The sequence below is a fragment of the Papaver somniferum genome, chromosome 3 (assembly GCF_003573695.1).
Source record: "Papaver somniferum cultivar HN1 chromosome 3, ASM357369v1, whole genome shotgun sequence".
Lineage (NCBI taxonomy): Eukaryota > Viridiplantae > Streptophyta > Magnoliopsida > Ranunculales > Papaveraceae > Papaver > Papaver somniferum.
The window spans coordinates 156304120-156324161 of NC_039360.1; positions in this window are offsets into that span (position 1 = coordinate 156304120).

The following is a 20042-nucleotide window of genomic DNA, read 5'->3' on the forward strand; positions in this document are numbered from 1 at the left end:
AGAAATACCAAATGTGTATAATCTAGTATATATATAGCATACGACTTTTGTCTCAAAGAGTAGGAGATAGAATAGATAGATTTTTGAGTGACAGATAATTTCAAGTCTCCACATACCTTTTTGTCGAGAAGTTCCACTGGTTCTTTGAGTAGATCTTCTACTTGTATGATGAATCGCCATGAAGTCCTTGAGCTCAACTACACTTACCATCCTAGTCCGAGACTTAGCTATAAGAGACTAGAAATCAAGACTTATAGTTTTGATCACTAACATTGACAAACATGCTTGAGATAGCAACGCATGCGAGTTTGACCGAGCAGTGGTCTAACAATCTCCCCCTTTGTCATTTTAGTGACAATACTATCAATACATATGGAATATAAAAAGATAATGAAACTTTAGTAGCTTCTATCCCATTTGTCTAATCTTCAACATTCCTCGAAATCTTCGTCACTTCCAAGTACTCCAATGATCCCAAAGGTTGTAAGTTTAGCATCACCGTTGTTGAAGATCCATAGGTATAACAATGAGAAAGCATCGGTCTCGATCATTGTTATACAGTGTCATAGTATTATTACACAGTGTCAACGTCCAATTATATCACAACTTCAACAATAATACTATGGTGATATGTATCACTCCCCCTTAGTCAATACTCCATCTCACATAAAAACCACTCCCCCTTACACAATGATCCGAAAACCATATGTATTTGTAGTGTGAACTACATATTAACTCTCCCCTTTTTGTCAATAAAATTGGCAAAGGTACAAGAACGGGTTCATAATGAAATTTCCGTAAGAGACATTTCATGATTGGGAGAAAGAAACACACATCATCTTATTTAGATGCAATCATATAGACGAAGCTAACAACATTCATCAAGGAGTTTAAAGATACAAGATAACCCCTCTAAAATTCCACATCCGCACCCCCCTCAAGATATGACCATTAAGCACAAGTTCAAAAGAACTCTCCCCCATTTGATGTCATTCCCGAAAGAAAAACAACGAGCGACCTTAATTTCAAGAGAAAATAAGGATTTTTATTGGACACCAAAACCATGAGAATGATTTTTATATCCAAAACTCAATCAAATTAATCATAAGTAAATCCATGATTAATTTAATCGGAATACATAATCAAATTAACCATAAAAGTGACCAATTTAATTGATTGTGCTCAACATAAGTAAACTTACGAAGCAACGACTAATATAACCATACAAGAGAGTGATTGGCTTAATCGTTCATATACTCAACACAAGAGAACTTGTGGAGTAGTGATAGACACATTTTTGTGTCTAAGTTGTCCTCAATTTTCTGTATTGTTGGTACTCGATTTTGTACTTATTATGGTGTTTTGTATGTTTGTAGGTATTTTTGGGAAATAAACATTTTTGGAAAAATCGGCTCAAAAAATTACTCGGAGAACCCCCGGAGGAAATTTGCTATTCGGATCCCTACTTTGGATAAGGGGCACTCAATTACTAAGGGGAACCTCCATTACTATTTACACCCCATTAGGCAAGTACTAAAGGGACACCCGTACAGGATTAGGGGGAGGTCATCTTCTTTAATTTAAAATTCAAAAGTGGCGGGAAAATTGCTTCTCACCGACCAGAATTAGGGTTCGGATTTTTGGAGGTTTTGGAGGAGATTCAATCGTCGTAATTGGTTTCAGTGGACCTTTTTGGTCTTAACAGGGATGGTATAGGCCTTCAAATCAACAAACTTGGTTAGATAATCCGGTGTTGGGTGAAACATGGAGAGAGTTATTTCTCGGGTTTTGGTTTTTAAGTATAGTTGGCAGTTGCGTGGAGATTTGGACATTGTGTATCTTGTTTGATTCGATTTGATCTTGCGAAATATTTTGGACTTAGACAGCTCAGAAGACGCGTGTGAAAAGAAAAAGGATATACACTCGGCAAAACAAAGGTCGAATTATTCTCGGAAAGTTTTAATGTGGCTGCTGCAAGTTCAACGTTATCTGAGACGTATACACATCTAGTTGAACCGTGTTGTATTGGTTGAGCTGAAGAATAACGCGTGCAGAGATGATATACACCCGTGGTTGGCTGAAAAAATAGATAAAGAAGGAAAATATTCCTGAGAAATAAAATAAGATTATTGGGAATTATGACGAAGATTTTCTGGATGATGCGGGTATATAAAGGGTTCTGGGATGTCTTGGAGAGGGGAGGGAGAGAATTGGGAGCAGTTTAGGACATTAGAGAGCCGGAAAAATTAGAGTTGCAGAGGTTTAGTTTGGTGTTGGTGAAGAACAAACGAAGAACATAAGACGCACATTTAGCTGCAGTTTAGAACAGTCGTAATTGCTACAGTGCCTACGACATTAAGCTTTTATCGTTATCTATAACTATTGAGTTTGTAACAAATATAAGTGTTACAAACCCGGTTTTATTATTGCATCTCCATTTTCATCTTTGAAAACACCCTTTGAGCAATAAAAATGAATTTTGAGCATGTTTCCAAAATGCGGAGCTAGAATCCATCACTGGGACGACGAAGGAAGTTGTTTTTCACCCATGTGGTAATTCTATTTAATTCCTTTATGACTATTTGCACTATTATAATTGACTGATGATTTTTCTTGATTATTTGTGATTTCATTTGATGTCGCATGCTTAGTCTTAGGTACTTTTGATGCGTCATGCTTTTGATTTACATATAATTCTTTATAAAATCTACCTTGGCAAAGATTTAGAGTCGATGTTTGTTATTTTATGAGCTTTAATTGTCCGGAATTAATAGTTGAACCGCATGAATGTGAGAATTGGTGGAATCCCGAGTCCAAGTCATCTCTTCATCCCGTCACGATATTTGTATATATTTTCCTTATTTTTGTTATGAAGTTTTAAAACAAATTCTCAACAAGTCTGAGTGAACGAATCATCTTACTACAACATCATTGAAAATAACCATCATTTTTGGCTCCGCCGACGCGGACTGGTGTATAGATTTGTTTTTAGGTTTCATTTTGATTTTTATCATATTTGTTCTTTTTATGCGTTTGGTATTTTGTGTTTACTTTCAGATTTGGAGTTAAGCTAAAAAAAAAGAGAGGAAAAGAGTGTTGAAAAGAAAAGCGAAGCCAAATAAGAAAGAAAAGAGAAATCCAAAGGAGTAAAACAAGAAGATTTTTGTATATATATATATATTTTTTTTTAATTTTTTTTAGAAACTGTAATTAAGGTAATATTTTTGTAATCTTTTATTTTTGGACATTTATTTTTGGACTTTATTATTTTTAAACCCTAAAGAAGGGTTGGTTTAAATATAAACTGCACAGGGAAGGACGGCGATTACGATATCTCCTCGGCCCCTCGGGTTCGTACACTGACATTGGAGTCAGTGGCCCGAGTCGACTTCAACGGTTCATCCCTCGTCTGAGCGGGAGGTAAGAATTCTAAACACCCGCGAATCCCCAGTCAGCGGGTTTACTGGATGATTTTGTATGCATATATGTTAAGGACCTGAAATCGGATTTAATTTTCTAGTAAAGGGCAAGGCATGGACAAATCAAGATAAGGACTAGGATTTCAACCGTTTCCTTCTTGCCCGCCTTAGGAACACATAACCTACGCGAACCTAAGCCTTAAAATTTGGACTAGAACGAGACTGATAGGGTAACGAGCTTAATAGGAAAGTCGTTCGAAAAATATTGGTTGCTCTATTGTGCATACTTAGAAGTTCATGATGGTTTCTGTAAATTGAATGCGCCGCCTTGTAATGCCGGTGAGGCCTTGGGTATCAAAGCTCCACTGAGCTTCCCTCGCCTCTATTCAACTTACTTTAACTCGGATTGATTCCAGAGAGGATTGCTCAGATTGTAACGAATTCCTTTTCAAAAGAATAGAAGCTGGTCTAGAAACAATCTAAGGGAGCCATCATGCTTTTTGTTTTCTAGATATAATAGGCTTGTTGTGGTCGAGTCATCCTTGTTTGTGTTTGTGTAGAATTCCCTTGCAGTTAGGATGTCAAACTGGTATTGTAATAGCCATCACAATGAATATGAATTTCCAACTGAACAATATGGACATCACTCTTATTATGACCACAGTGTGAATAATGGTTTGGAACGCCATCCTTTTGAAGGATATGGGTCATACCACGGTGAGCCCAATTACTATCCACACGCGTATCGGTCATACGAGCAAGAAGATTATACTACTAGTTCTCCGTCTCTAGAGGATACAATAAAACTTTTGAAAAGTAGTCCTTTTTATGATCCTTCTGTTCCTATTCCTTCTCTAGAAGAGTCCCTCAGGGGTTTAGCTGAGTTGACACGAAATTTAGCTGAATCGACATGTAAGTTAGCTGAGGTGAATAATGTAGTTATGGACGAAAGAACTGCAAAAACGACTGAATCTTTAGAAGATATCCTCAATATATTAACTCAAAACTTAGATCCAACACTAAGGGAAATTTCTTTGGAAGAGAACCTTGAGAGGATAGCTGAGTAGACACGTAGACTTGAGTTAGAGACAAACGAAAGTATTGCTCGAAATAACTTGAATTGCCAATATAGTGTATCCAATAATACCCTTGATAATGAAGATAGTTATTCACATAATCAAGATAACGAGGTTAGAATTGGTAACACTACTTGTTTAGATGAGGTTCGATCATTTTCATATTATTTTAATGATGATTATGATGAGGATAGTGTTGATGAAGAATCAGACACATATAGGCATAGTGATCAGGAATTTGTTACTCCAATTGAGCTTTACAATGATAATATTATTTCTAGTTCAAATCCAAATAATTTTAATAATTGTTCACCTATTCAAAAGGAAGAGGATTTGACTGGAAGTATCCCCGTTTTAGACGACGTAGTATTTCCTTATTACAAAGCCAATGATGGTTTAGAGGAACGTGTATATTTTGAGTCTAGCGATTTAACAATAGACTTAAAAAAAGAATACGAACCCGTCGATGTGAGTGACAGATAAGTTCAAGTCTCCACATACCTTTTTGTCGAGAAGTTCCACCGATTCCTTGAGTAGATATTCTACTTGTATGATGAATCGCCATGAAGTCCTTGAGCTCAACTACACTTACTATCCTAGTCCGAGACTTAGCTGTAAGAGACTAGAAATCAAGACTTATAGTTTTGATCACTAACATTGACAAACATGCTTGAGATTGCAACGCATGCGAGTTTGACCGAGCAGTGCTCTAACAAATATAGTGAGAATGCCGATCTCACGCAACTAATCAATCGAATAAATCCGACTATAGTTGGATACCAGACGATCAAGGTTTGTGCACACACAAAGATATGAGAACTAATAAGAAATTTTCTTCGTCTTCAAATATTCTTTAATCTTTAATAAACACCTGCACAACACCACTTGATTCTCTTATGATCAATCAAATACAGAACGGAGTTTGTTAACAATGGATTCTCACAAGATGTCTTTAGATCTACGAACAGTTCTAAAGATCCCGTCAATACTTCGATCTAGTTTGAGTGAATCTTATAGCAGAACAGAAGATTCTCAAGAATAAACAAACTAGGTGTAATAGTTTCAACAACTGTTAGTCAATCAAATCAATCGAAAACCAATAACACTGTAATTATCTAGTTTCCCACCAACGGTACTCGTAGAGCTTCTTGATCCCACAGAAGTCTTTAAACGAGTGGTCGTAAGAGATTTCACTTAATTAGGATACTTTCTCTCCGAATAGACGGATCCAACAGAAAAAACAAGAATTGAAGTTTGCTTGGCTCTTAGGATAGTTTGCTAGAAATGCAAACATAGGTATTTACAGACCAAGGATGTTTGGACACCAAGGAATTTCCAAAACCGAAAATATTGTCAAGATATGCAATGAATAGCGAAATTCGGTATTCCTAATTCCAATAAATGCTTGTCCAAAATTTCCGAAATCTCTCAATAGAAATCTCCAATTAGTAAATGCACATTACTAATTTTTATTCTCTAGAGATATGCATTTAATTGCTGGTAAAAAGCATATAAAACCTTAATTTCATTCATTCATCATTTTGAACCTTCCATTCTTAACAAATCTTTCCCGTCTTCATCAAATTCCTTCTTTGTACTCACCACAAACAATCCATCCCTAATTCTTGAATAAATCAGTCTCATGATGGTGCCGCCTCTCCTCTCTTGATTTCAGGTGAAACTAATGATACGAGAGAAATAAAGCTTCTCTGAATTCTAGGTTATGTAAGAATATGCAAGTGTATATAACCACCCGGGTAGAGTAGATAAGGGCCAACCAATAATATATTTCTCTTGCTTCTCTAGACTAAGCTGCAATGGTTGGCTTGGCTCCAAATAACAGTTGCACAGGAAATGACGTTTTTGCTCCTTCTTGATCCAAATGGAGAATTTTTTCTTCTTCAAATTCTTCCACCAACATCAGCCGTCTCTAGGGCTGCACATGGGTCGGGTTGGGTCGGGTTTGGCCTCACCCACCACCCGACCCACTGCTGGTGGGTAACTGAACTTTTCACCCGCAACCGACCCACCATAACAATGGGTCGCTTTTCACCCGACCCATAATAAGGAGGGTTGGGTCGGGTCGGGTGGTGGGTTACCCGTCATAACTTGCAAATTACTTGTATCATGATTCATGAAGAATTACAGAATTCAAGTGTAGAAAATTAAAGTTACTTAAAAATGAAGGAGACAAATATTTTCCATAAACTTCTTTGTTAACACCTAATTTACTACTAGGGGTGGATAAACCATTTCCGACGAGGCATGCTGATCAGCTGATGAAGCAGCCATTAATCAATTTAGGGAAGAAGAGTCTCCGTGACTCTGTTTCTGAGAAGAAGAGGCCGAAGTGATAGGTGTGGGCTGCGAGTGCGATGCTTAGTTAGGGTTAGGTATTTTATTTTTTCAATCAAATGGCTGAGATTCATTCTAGGATAGAAAATCTAAGGACTAGCATGCTAGGGAATATTGGGCGGGTTGGTGGGTCGGTTCGGGTGAAGGAAGTTCCTACCCGCAACCGACCCAACATACGGTGGGTTTTCACGTGCCTCACCCATAGTCGACCCATACCTAGGTGGGTCGGTTCGGGTTCGGGTATTTTTTGACGGGTGTGGGTCGGGTCTGCGGGTCGAGTCGGTTATGTGCAGCCCTAGCCGTCTCTCATTTCACAGATCCACTCTTCAATTTCTCTACATCACTAAAGATGTCATGCTTTTCAGACAGATGAATTTGCATCACTAAAGACGACATGCTTTTCAGACAGAGATGAAGAAATAAAAGCAAATAATGAGAAATAATTTCTCTCCAAATTAACACATGCACGTGAGAAATGACGCTTCCGCATTTATTTTGTTCCAAATGACTCCAAAGTACCTAAAACTCAAAACTAAACATAAGATACATAATTTACAAGAAAACTTAACAAAGAAAGCATAAACAATAAATAAATATCAAGGTGTTTTAGACACCTATCATATATATATATAAATTTATATATTATATTAGTTTTTTCCATCCCTATTTAAAAAAATGGATAACTCTTCAAGATCTCAAGAAGTGGTGAATCTTGAAGTGGAAGAAGACTTCAAAGGATGCAGTTCGGTTCAAGAACTTGTTTTGAAAAAGATGATTGCAAGAAAAGAGTACAACTCTTAGATTGCTGAATCAGTCAAGGATTTGATTCATTTTCAGAATAATTCTAAAGTCAATTTTGCAAATCCTCAACTGCAAATAAATCATCTCATTGATGGTCAGACTAAAATCCTTGAAAAATCAGAAAGTCTTGATAAGGAACCAGAAGAAGCTCCTCTCGGATTGCATCAAAGCCAGGCAACTTCACGCACTGTTGATCGAAAGGTGAATGTTCTAACTCATGAACATGGAGTTTCTACGGTCAAAAGAATCAAGGATATCGATAATACCTATTATGACGGAGTCATGGAAAGGTATGAAGTTATCAAAGAAGTATGAATCTTTTATTTTGTCTAGGAAACTTCTTATGAGAATTTATTCTTGTGATTTAAGAAGGATAACTAGGGTTTGGAATAACATGTATGTATATTGTGATTACACATAGCTATTGCCAACGGATTTTCATCTTGCAATACTTTTAGATTTATTTATTTAAATTCTAAGTTATTTGGAAGATGATTTTGCAGTATTAATCTTTATTGGTTTTATATATTGCAAAAATATGTTATGGAATATGTTTGTTTACGTCCGTGAACTATGAATATCTCATATATGTCAAAAGTTAAGTCTATTGTGTCATTATGCAAATATTGATGGAAAATAGAATGAACTTTTGAATATTCCGCAGTATTGATCTTTCCTTGATCCACTTTTATGTGAAAGTACTGTATGGCTCCGTAAGTTTTCTTATGTTGAGCACTTCCGATTAGATTAATCAATAAGGTATCTTGTGGATTAATTTATTCGAGTTTTCTGGATACAAATTCATGTTTCATGTAATTTGTTGATGTTCAAAGAAATCCTTCTTTTCTTATAAAAGTAAGGTTGCTCTTTGATGCGTGTCGTAACCACAACAAATTAGTGAATATTTTTACACTCAATTAACAAGTAATATGGTGGTAGTTAAGTTCGTTCCCACGAGGAGCAAGAGGTTTTATTTGTCTTATAATGTCACAAAAAGGGAGGTTTTGGTTTTAGATTTTATAAAGCAAGAAAAAATAAACAAAACAATTAAAAAAATAAAGTTGAAATCAATAAGAGAGACAAGATCAAGGAATCTTTCTTCATTGCAAAACAATGATTCAAGTTATGTTCCTTTCCACTTTTTATTAGTCATGGATTATCACCAACCGTAGATATAACAGCTAGATCAGTGTTAACCCTTAAATTCCTTATATCACCGGGCATGGAAGTTCTCGACTACCGGATTCGATTTACCAAACCACCTATTAGTAGATCACTCAAGATGTAATTTAGTTAAACGCATTAAGACTCATGAATTTATTAGGTCGATACTAGTAGTTAGACTCTTAGATCAAGGTCTACTTGCTAACGTTGTTTTCACACACAATTGCTCCACGGAATCCCTCTGCAAGTTCTCGTGTTGTCTACTTGTGTAAAGAGTCAAGAAACGATTACTTATCCCCTAACTTTCACTATCTTTAGATCAATTAACAAATCAATTTAGTATGCATCCTAAACGACCTATCAATCAAGCATAAACATTTTTATTAGCAAAAACAAACGATAATCATGTGAAAACTTTAAAGTAGATTTAAAACAAAACTCAAAACATGTCAAGAACTAGGAATTCATCCTCAATCAATAAAAGTATTAGCTACACATGGTTTGGAGTTCACAAAGAATAAAGAAAATAGAAAGCAAACAAAAACCAATGTGTAGTGTGTGTAGAGCTGTGTAAAAGTGTAGAAGTGTGTAGTGGAAAGTAGAGAACTTCTCTATTTATAGGCTTCAATTTCCTTGCAATCCTCTTAGGAATAAAACCCCTTTCCTATTCAATCTCCAAGTCCTTGTGTTTCTCAAATCTTCTTTCCCCTCTTTCCAAGTTCAAGCACAATTCTTCGTCCAATTCCAAATCTAAGTCTTCACATCCCATGAGAGAAACTCACACAAAATCTGTTATTTTGGGTGCCGGAAAAGTCCTTAGGATCACCGTAAATCTTCCGGCAAAGTCACCACCGCGACCTGAGATGCTTCTCTGATGACAGAATATTCCGTCACAGTGCCGTGACACTTAACTGTTGACCTAGCGGTCCTTAACAGTCAAGGGTCAAAGGGAGAGGGTGAGTTATCCACCGAGTCAGCATCTTACTCGGCTAACTGGTCTTACTCATCTGAGTTAAATCGGTCATCGACCGGTACGAGTTGACTCGCCAAAGTAGAAAACTGGCCGAGTTCTGGTTGTATTTTTGGTCATTTTCTCAGGCCAATTGTAGGTCGATTTCTTCACCATTCCTGCAATATTTCAATTCCTAACATTCATCTAAGAACACGACTTCAATTTAGCTCAGCAACTACTCTTGAATTTCAGGTAACCTGATTCCTCTTTCCATGAACTGCTTTCGACTCAGCTGCACCACCAATTATAGCAGCAAACTTCATTTCTCTTACTGCAGACTCATATCTGATGAGAACCCCATGAGTAATCCTCTTCGAATTTCAATAACAACCACAATCTATTCTTCATAACCCATGTATCATTAGCAGCATCAGAAGCTTCAGTTCCTTCATCTGTTCTTCACAGCACCACTGTTCTTTAATTTCCATCATCTAGTTAACCTTCAATTCTAGTGACAGCATCATTCTTCACTGCTTCACTCAACGACTGCATAGTATCTCAATTTCTTCCATCTTCTTTTGATTTCAAATAAAACCCTGTTAGGGTACCGACCCTAAACTCGTCATAAGCCCATGGGTAGAACTCAACTCGAAAATCGGTTGACTAGAAGAGGGAACCCATTGACTTATAAACTACCAATTAAGCCCCATCTAACCAATGTGGGACTAGGATCCCAACATCCAACACGCTTCCAGACCCAACGTCCTCGTTGGCCCACTCTATCGACACTGACCCGAAGGTAGCCCTTTCTCTTATGGCGGCTTCACTTCCCTATCAGTATTCAATGCGGGTAACAACTACGCCCATACATAGGTGCCCCAACACTTTAATCTAGCCTATAGGTCACCCCTTCCGTGAAGCAGGCATGGGTCGTGGTGGTTGGCTCTGATACCAATTTTTAGAGTACCGACCCTAAACTCGTCATAAGCCCATGGGTAGAACTCAACTCGAAAACCAGTTGACTAGAAGAGGGAACCCATTGACTTATAAAATACCAATTAAGCCCCATCTAACCAATGTGGGACTAGGATCCCAACAAACCCACAGATCCCTTTTTAAGCTTCTTCTCAATCCACCACAACAACGGTTAACAGATCGAACCCATATCTGATTTACACCAACAACAATTATATGTTCAATTCTCTCTTTCAACTCACAGCATCGAATTCTTGTTTCATTCTTTGTTCACGACCAAACCCTAACAGATTCAATCCATCTTCCATTTTTCAATTACTGTAAATCTCAGATCCCCTTTTATCTTTAAAACACCAACACAACCCCAATTTTGTTCTTTGTGGCATCACGAAGATCTCCAATTTCTTCTCTTGGTTCTTCCTTACCTCGATCTCTCTGAGACATCAGCACAGCCGCTGTTTTCAGGGAAGTAGTGAATGATGAGTGAATGAGAAACGAGTTTCTCGATTTAGGGTATTGAAGTAGGGCTAGTCATACAACACCCGGTTCTTGGTAAGGGCCAACTAAGATGGCATCCCCTTAACCTTGGATCGACACCCAATAGTGCTTGCTTGTGAATAGACAATTTTGCCCTTCTTTCTCAATGTTGGATGATTTCTTCTTCTTTTCTTCCACATGAATCCAAGGTACCTAATAACTCAAAAACACGCGTAAAACGCATAATTTACAAGAAAAATAGCAAAGAAAGTATAATCGATAGATAATAAAGAGGGTGTATTCTACACCTATCAAATTCCCCCACACTTAGACTTGGATAGTCCTCGAGAAAACTAAACTAATACATACAAATCCATTTCGTCGAGAATACGGTTAAACTTAGCACGTATAACAATCCTTTAAACCCCTAGGTGTCCCTAGTGGACGAGTTATAGTCTCGTGAGGGCTTACTGGAGATATACCCAAAAAACCTACTCCAACTTCAAAGCGTTCCAGCATCCCAAGCATCCAAAGAGCTATGAGGACGTAGAGTTTATGCATGCTAGTAATAAAAAGTTAGAAATACTGAAGAACATATTGTCATTCTTAAATGTTGAGTGAGAAATAACCACACCATAATGAGAGAACACGTGTTTGAGAGCGATCAATAAGCATTTCGCCTCGACTTCTGCCTCACCAAAAAGGGTTTTATGAAATTACACTCAAAAGATGCACTTTTTATGGTTATCACATGTGTACAGGTAGGAATGAAGAGAGAAATCCTACAACACGTTGAATGGTGGGAAGGACAACTTCCGAAATATTTTAAAAACCCACATCTTTTAACGTTTTGAAAAACCATTTTTCTGACGATCTCTAAGAAAGGAAATCAACCACTATTATCGAGGATGAAATTACTTACTCACCTTCACATCTGATTGAAATGATGATAACACCACTCTCACAGCATCCAAAAAAACTTCTTCGACTCCTCGTCTTCATCTTCTTGGTCTTCGTCTTCGGCTTCAACTATTGATGACAAACTCTCGAACTTCGTAAATCCTTGACAATTTGTAACTCTCTTCCTCAAAATCTTTGTCGCTTGAAAGTTCTTAATATATTTTTCCTTCCCCACGGCTTATTAAATAAATAAAAACCAAAAATAAAAATTTCTCTTGTCATCATTTTTTTTATTTTTTTTTCTTTTTTCGTTCATTTTTTTTATTTTTGAAAATAGAATTTTTAAGACAAGAGAAATAAAATACAAAAAAAAGTGAAAATAAAAGAAACCATGGCCGTGGGAAAAGTACTTTACCGCTTGATTCGTCACAACTTGTATCGTCCCGAGATCATAAACTTCAATAATTCTCACCTTTTGCTTTTCTTTGCTCTTGTAAATAAGTCTTCAACATGTATATATAATTCCTCTCCTTATCTAGTTGCTATACTTGAATATGAAGTTTGCTCTTTTCTTGTTCCGTTGCTTGTAAACCTTGAACGTCTTCAACTTTCCTTGTAGATTTTGATGTCGCTCCCTTGTTGACGATGATAGTGTTTCTATGGACTTGTTGTTGTCGAGGAAGAGAATGGTGCTAAGTGCAATCAAACTACAAGAAGGAGGTTTTTATCTATAGATGTCACCCTTATGATTGAAAAAATTATCACTCAAGAGATCAAAAATAATGCTGAAAATTGGTGTGAAGTTGGGTAGCTCACCATTCTACCCATAATTAACGTATGGTGACACACACGCAAAAAAAAAGAACTCTTTAGTTATGTATAAAGAAATCTGGTCGGTGTCTCACATGATATAAATACGGGTAGTCTCCACTAATGATTGATCAACAACTCTAATAATGCATTTCCCTCTGCACCTCATTTGCCACGGGCATGATTAAATCCATTATTTAACACTCTAACAAGTAAGAAATCCGAACGTAGTTCCCTAACACTACCAAGTTCGGTTATGTCGGTCAGAATTCTCTATGTAAACATACCTAGAAGTATGCTAGTGACTCTAAAACCTCTACAAGTTGGAGGTTTTATGCAACTTTTTTTTTTTAACATATGCTTAACCACTCCCCCACACTTAAACCTTACATTGTCCTCAATGTAATTGAATCCTCCTAGCAAAGTCAAGGTAGGAAATCCTAACATGATATGAAACAAGAAAAGTAAATAAACAAAAATAAAAAGAAAAAGGATAAGAAATAAAAAACCTATGGGTTGCCTCCCATGAAGCGCTTGTTTTAAAGTCGACGACCCGACTTAGCACTTGTAAGATTCATTCCCCATATACTAACAATCTTAAAATTTTGGGATCCATCCATATTACCTGTTTTGTAAACAATAACTCCATACAGATGTTAGCACAAGAAAACAATAGTGAAATTATCACCCGATAGAAATTTCCCCCACACTTATTCTTGTCCACACTCATAAGTGTACAGAGAACATAAAATTTGGGAACTTCTATGGATTCCTCTTGGCAAACCTGCATAGTGTTAGTATCAAGTGTTTCTAATGGTGGATATCGAAAAACTCATTCAAAAATACTTTCGAAGCACATCATTCAAACCAATAAGAGGTAAAGGAGAAGAATCAATATGCAATGGAGTAGACAAACCTTGCACAATTTCTTGTATTACGGAATCTTCTTCATCCTTAAAGAATTTGAGTGAATTACTTACCTCTTGCATATCATGGTCCTCTATCAAACCTTGCAACCATTCTTCATCATTTTCTACTTAACTAAAGTCTTGACATCATTAAAATCATTGGCAAGTTCAATCGGGTCTTCCGCGAATTCAATCAATTTGGTTTCATTATCAAGCATCATCTCTTCAACATCTTCATCATCGGAATCGGGCCATTCACTAAAATGATTTTCGTCGGTATAGATTGTAAGATCTTCTTCTGTGGGTGTTACACCATTTATAACAATAGGTAAGTCACACCCAATCTCCTCCCTTTGAATAGGCGAAGGATGGTTATTATGATCCGGAGTTGGAATAGCTTTATCCTTGTTACAAGGATTTTCAAAAGGTTCAAAATCATCATCGTAACCCATAGAATAACGTTTATCATATTCCATTCTTAAAGCTCTTTTAGCTTCAATAATTTTTTCATCTGATGATGGGCCTTCATCGATCAATTGATAGAGCCTTCTCTCAAGTTCCCTCAAACTAGGTTGCCTTACACCAAGGAGATCACGAATAGGTTTAGAAGCATAACTATCCTCACCTCCTAGTGATTGTTCACTTACATACCCGTCATAAGGTTGTTGATATGTATGAGAATATCCATAAAGTCTGTATCCTAAGGATGGTTGGAAGTTGCCATAATGTTGAGGTTGTAAACCATATTGATTGTTGTAATATGCTTGCTCTTTTCCACCATACATGGAAAACTGGTACCTGAAATTAAAATTCTAGAAAACAAAGTTAGAAACAAAAATAAAATCTAAAAACAAAAATTAAACAAAAATAAAAACAACTAAAGTTGCCCGGTGCTCCCCGGCAGCGACGCCAAAATTTGATGTGTGTCGTAACCACAACAAATTAGTGAATATTTTTCCACTCAATTAACAAGTAATATGGTGGTAGCTAAGTTCGTTCCCACGAGGATCAAGAGGTTTTAGTTGTCTTATAATGTCACAAAAAGGGAGGTTTTGGTTTTAGATTTTATAAAGCAAAAGAAAATAAACAAAGTAATTAAAAATATAAAGTTGAAATCAATAAGAGAGACAAGATCAAGGAATCCTTCTTCGTTGCAAAACAATGATTCAAGTTATGTTCTTTTCCACTTTTTATTAGTCACGGATTATCACCAACCGTAGATATAGCATCTAGATCAGTGTTAACCCATAAATTCCTTATATCACCGGAAACGGAAGTTCTCGACTACCGGTTCTATTTACCAAACCACCTAGTAGTAGATCACTCAAAATGTAATTTAGTTAAACGCATTAAGATTCATGAATTTATTAGGTCGATACTAGTAGTTAGACTCTTAGATCAAGGTCTACTTGTTAACGTTGTTTTCACACACAATTGCTCCACGGAATCCCTCCGCAAGGTCTCGTGTTTTCTATTTGTGTAAAGAGTCAAGAAACGATTACTTATCCCCTAACTTTCACTAGCTTTAGATCAATTAACAAATCAATTTAGTGTGCATCCTAAATGACCTATCAATCAAGCACAAACATTCTTATTATCAAAAACAAACAATAATCATGTGAAAACTTCAAAGTAGATTTAAAAAAAAAAAACTCAAAACATGTCAAGAACTAGGAATTCATCCTCAATCAATAAAAGTATTATCTACACATGGTTTGGAGTTCACAAAGAATAAAGAAAAGAGAAAGCAAACAAAAACCAATGTGTAGTATGTGTGGAGGTGTGTAAAAGTGTAGAAGTGTGTAGAGAAAAGTAGAGAACTTCTCTATTTATAGTCTTCAATTTCCTTGCAATCCTCTTAGGAATAAAACCCCTTTCCCATTCAATCTCCAAGTCCCTGTCTTTCTCAAATCTTCCATCTCCTCTTTCCAAGTGCAAGCTCAATTCTTCGTCCAATTCCAAATCTAAGTCTTCACATCCCATGAGAGAAACTCACACAAAAATCTGTTATTTTGGGTCGCCGGAAAACTCCTTAGGATCACCAGAAATCTGCCGGCAAAATCACCACCGACAACCTGAGATGCTTCTCCGTTGACTGAATATTCCGTCACGGTGCCGTGACACTTAACTGTTGACCTAACGGTCCTTAACAGTCAAGGGTCAAAGTGAGAGAGTGAGTTAGCCCCGAGTCAGCATATTACTCGGTTAACTGGTCTTACTCAGCTGAGTTGGATCGGTCATCGACCAGTACGAGTTGACTCGCCAGAGGAGAAAACTGGCCGAGTTCTGGCTGTATTTTTGGTCATTTTCTCAGGCCAATTGTAGGCTGATTTCTTCACCATTCCTGCAATGTTTCAATTCCTAACATTCATCTAAGAACATAGAAAATTTTTGATGGGAGCGTTTTTTGAAGTGGGCATGGGGGACAAATGATATGTTGACACATGTCTTACATATCAATGAATTCTCTTTCCAAAAATACCAACACCAATTAAGAAAACAAGTTTTCTCTCCAAAATACACTTCTTTTATATTTTTGGAAACAGAATTCATTGATACGTAAGACATGTGTCAACGTATCATTTGTCCCCCATGCCCCCTTCAAAATAAGACCCCATCAAAAAAATTCCCATAAGAACACGACTTTTATTTAGCTTAGAAACCACTCTTGAATTTCAGCTAACCATATTCCTCTTTCCATGAACTGCTTTCGACTCAGCTGCACCACCAAGTATAGTAGCAAACTTCATTTCTCTTACTGCAGAATCATATATGATGAGAACCCCGTGAGTAATCCTCTTCGAATTTCAATAACAACCACAATATATTTTTCATAACCCCTGTATCATTAGCAACGTCAGAAGCTCCAATTCCTTCATATGTTCTTCACAGCACCACTGTTCTTTAATTTCCATCATCTATTTAACCTTCAATTCTAGTGACAGCATCATTCTTCACTACTTCACTCAACGACTGCATAGTATCTCAATTTCTTCCATCTGCTTTTGATTTCAAATAAATCCCACAGATCCCCTTTTAAGCTTCGTCTCAATCCACCACAACAACGATTAACAGAGCGAACCCATCTCTGATTTACACCAACAACAGCTACATGTTCGATTCTCTCTTTCAACTCACAGCATCGAATTCTTGTTTCATTCTTTGTTCACGACCAAACCCTAACAGATTCAATCCATCTTCCATTTTTCAATTACTGTAAATCTCAGATCCCCTTTTATCTTTAAAACACCAACACAACCCTAATTTCGTTCTCTGTGGCATCATGAAGAGCTCCAATTTCTTCTCTCGGTTCTTCCTTACCTCGATCTCTCGGAGACATCAGCGCATCCGCTGTTTTCAGGCAAGTAGTGAATGATTGAGTGAATGGGAAACGAGTTTCTCGATTTAGGGTATTGAAGTAGGGCTAGTTATACAACACCCGGTTCTTGATAAGGGCCAACTAAGCTGGCATCCCCTTAACCTTGGCTCGGCTCCCAATAGAGCTTGCTTGTGAATACACAATCTGCCATTCTTTCTCAATGTTGGACTATTTCTTCTTCTTTTCTTCCACATGACTCCAAAGTACCTAATAACTCAAAAACACGCATAAAACGCATAACTTACAAGAAAAATAGCAAAGAAAGTATAACCGATAGATAATAAAGAGGGTATATTCTATACCTATCACTCTTGTTGTTCTTTCGGGAATGACATTTTATGGGGGGAGAGTTCTTAATTGAACTTGTGCTTAATTTCCAAATCTTTGTAGGGGGTGCGGCTGTGGAGTATTGTAGGAATTATCTTGTATCTTTATTAACTCCTTGGTGAATACACTAAGTTTCGACTATGTGAAATCATCAAAACAAAGTTGATATGTTCTCTTTTAGTCATTAAGTATCTATATGAGAATTTTATTATGATCTCGTAGTTTTCGTACCCTTTCCAATTTATATTGACAAAAAGGGGGAGAATTATTTTGTAGTTCACACTACATACATATGGTTTACAGATCATTATGTAAGGGGGAGTGGTTTTCATTGTGAGATGAATTATTGACTAAGGGGGAGTGATACATATCACCATAGTATTATTGTCAAAGTTGTGATGCAATTGGACTTTGATGTTGTGTAATAATACTATGACATTGTATAACAATTTTTGAGAACAACTACGGATCTTCAACAACAATGATGCTGAGTCGAACACATTCAGAATCACTGGAGTACTTGGAGCGTCAAAGAATTCAAGGATGTTAAAGAACCAAGGAAATCAAGCATGATGGATGAGAAGTTACAAAGTTTATTTATTTTGTAATCCATATGTATTGATAGTTTTGTCACTAAAATTGACAAAGGGGGAGATTGTTAGAGCACTGCTCGATCGAACTCGCAACCGTTGCTATCTCAAGCTTGTTTGTCAAGTTTAGTTGATCAAAACTATAGTCTTGATTTGTAGTCTAATTATAGGAGTTTCGAACTAGGATAAATTGTGAAGTTGAGCTTTAGACTTCACGGCACTTACAACTAAAGATGAAGATCTACTGAAGAACTCGGAGGAACTTCATCAACAAAAGGTATGTGAAGACTAAAACATATCTATCACTCAGAAGTCTATTTTATTGTATTATATCCCCTATTGAGACAAAAGTCGTATAGTGATATAGACTTTCATATCATATACATTTGTTATTTCGAGCTGAGTATAACTTGCTTATCTTTTTTTTTTTTTGGTAAATCCAATTGTATTAAAAAATAACATATTTACAAAAAAAACTTAGTTGAAAGAAAAGAGGTTAGGAAACCCCAAAAAATTTCAAAGTAAAAACGAAAATAAGATGCATTTGGATATTCCACAGAAATTAAGAAATCTGGTCTATCCTCATAATTTATCCCCTTCTCATTTGGTAATAAGCAACCTTTTTTGGCCATAGTATCCGCTGCAAAATTTTCCTCCCAATACGTATGCTCAAAATGAATAGAAAGATAATTACCTCTAATGGCCTGCCAACGCTGTCTTGTGAACCATGGTAATATATTCAAATTGAAAACTTGAACTGTACTTTGAGAATCAGACCTTATGCAAACCCGATTAAAACCCCACTTCACAGCCCATTCTAAACCAATAATGACTCCATAAATCTAATCCAAATAGTTCGTAGTCATGCCCAAACCGATACTCATAGCACCAAGAACATTGACTTCACTATCTCTAGCAACCACCCCCATACCTGCAATACCTGGATTGCCTCTAGCCTCACCATCACAACATAACAAAAGTTCATGCCGACTAGGTACACTCCAAAAACATTCCACCGACACATGAGTTTTAATATGCATGTGCCTTACTTTAAAAAAACAAAGTACATTCAAGTCACTAACTGAATTATACATACAACCCCTTAGTCTTCTACAGTATTCATGAACTTGGTTAAAAACCCGTACGTTGTTGGAAGAAACACCAACTAATCATATTGTTCTCATAAACCAAACTGTTCCCCGTCATCCAAATTTCATACCGAATCACCAAAATTGCAAGTAACCAAATATCCTTCACCATTCTACTGCACCCCTTAGCTACGACGTACGCCCTTGTAATATTGAGATGAGCCTTCAAACCAAGAACCCCTTCAATCCAGCTCCAAGCTCTCTTAGAAAAATCACAATGCCACAGCAAGTGACCCAGAGATTCCTCATCCACATTACACATACAACACTTATTAACAACCTGAATTTTAAATCGACTACGAACCTTATGAAGTGTAGCACAAGCGCCCCTCAACCGCTTTCAATCACGAGCCACCAATGATGGATGCACTGACGTCCTCCAAAGAAGTTGAGCTCCTTCTAAACGAACATACTTCTTACACACCAGTTTTATTGCTGAACTGACAGTAAAACTCTCATCCAGGTTCGGTTTCCACCTAATGGAATGGGCAAATCCTCCAACTCCAGGCCTGCAGCAAGCAACGTATACCTGCACTCTTCGGTCAACTCCCATCTTTCATCAACCAAAAAATCACCAACCATGACTTCACGGTCCAAACTCCATCCCCAATGATGCCTGCCACAGACTCTTCCCCACACCAGACGTCTTAATAAAGAACCCTGATTTTGGGCATACCAAAATCTTTCTAGGCATACAAAGTAATAGTCTAACTTGGGTGACCTTATAAGGGGTACCCTATGGGTAGTTCAATTACCTATAT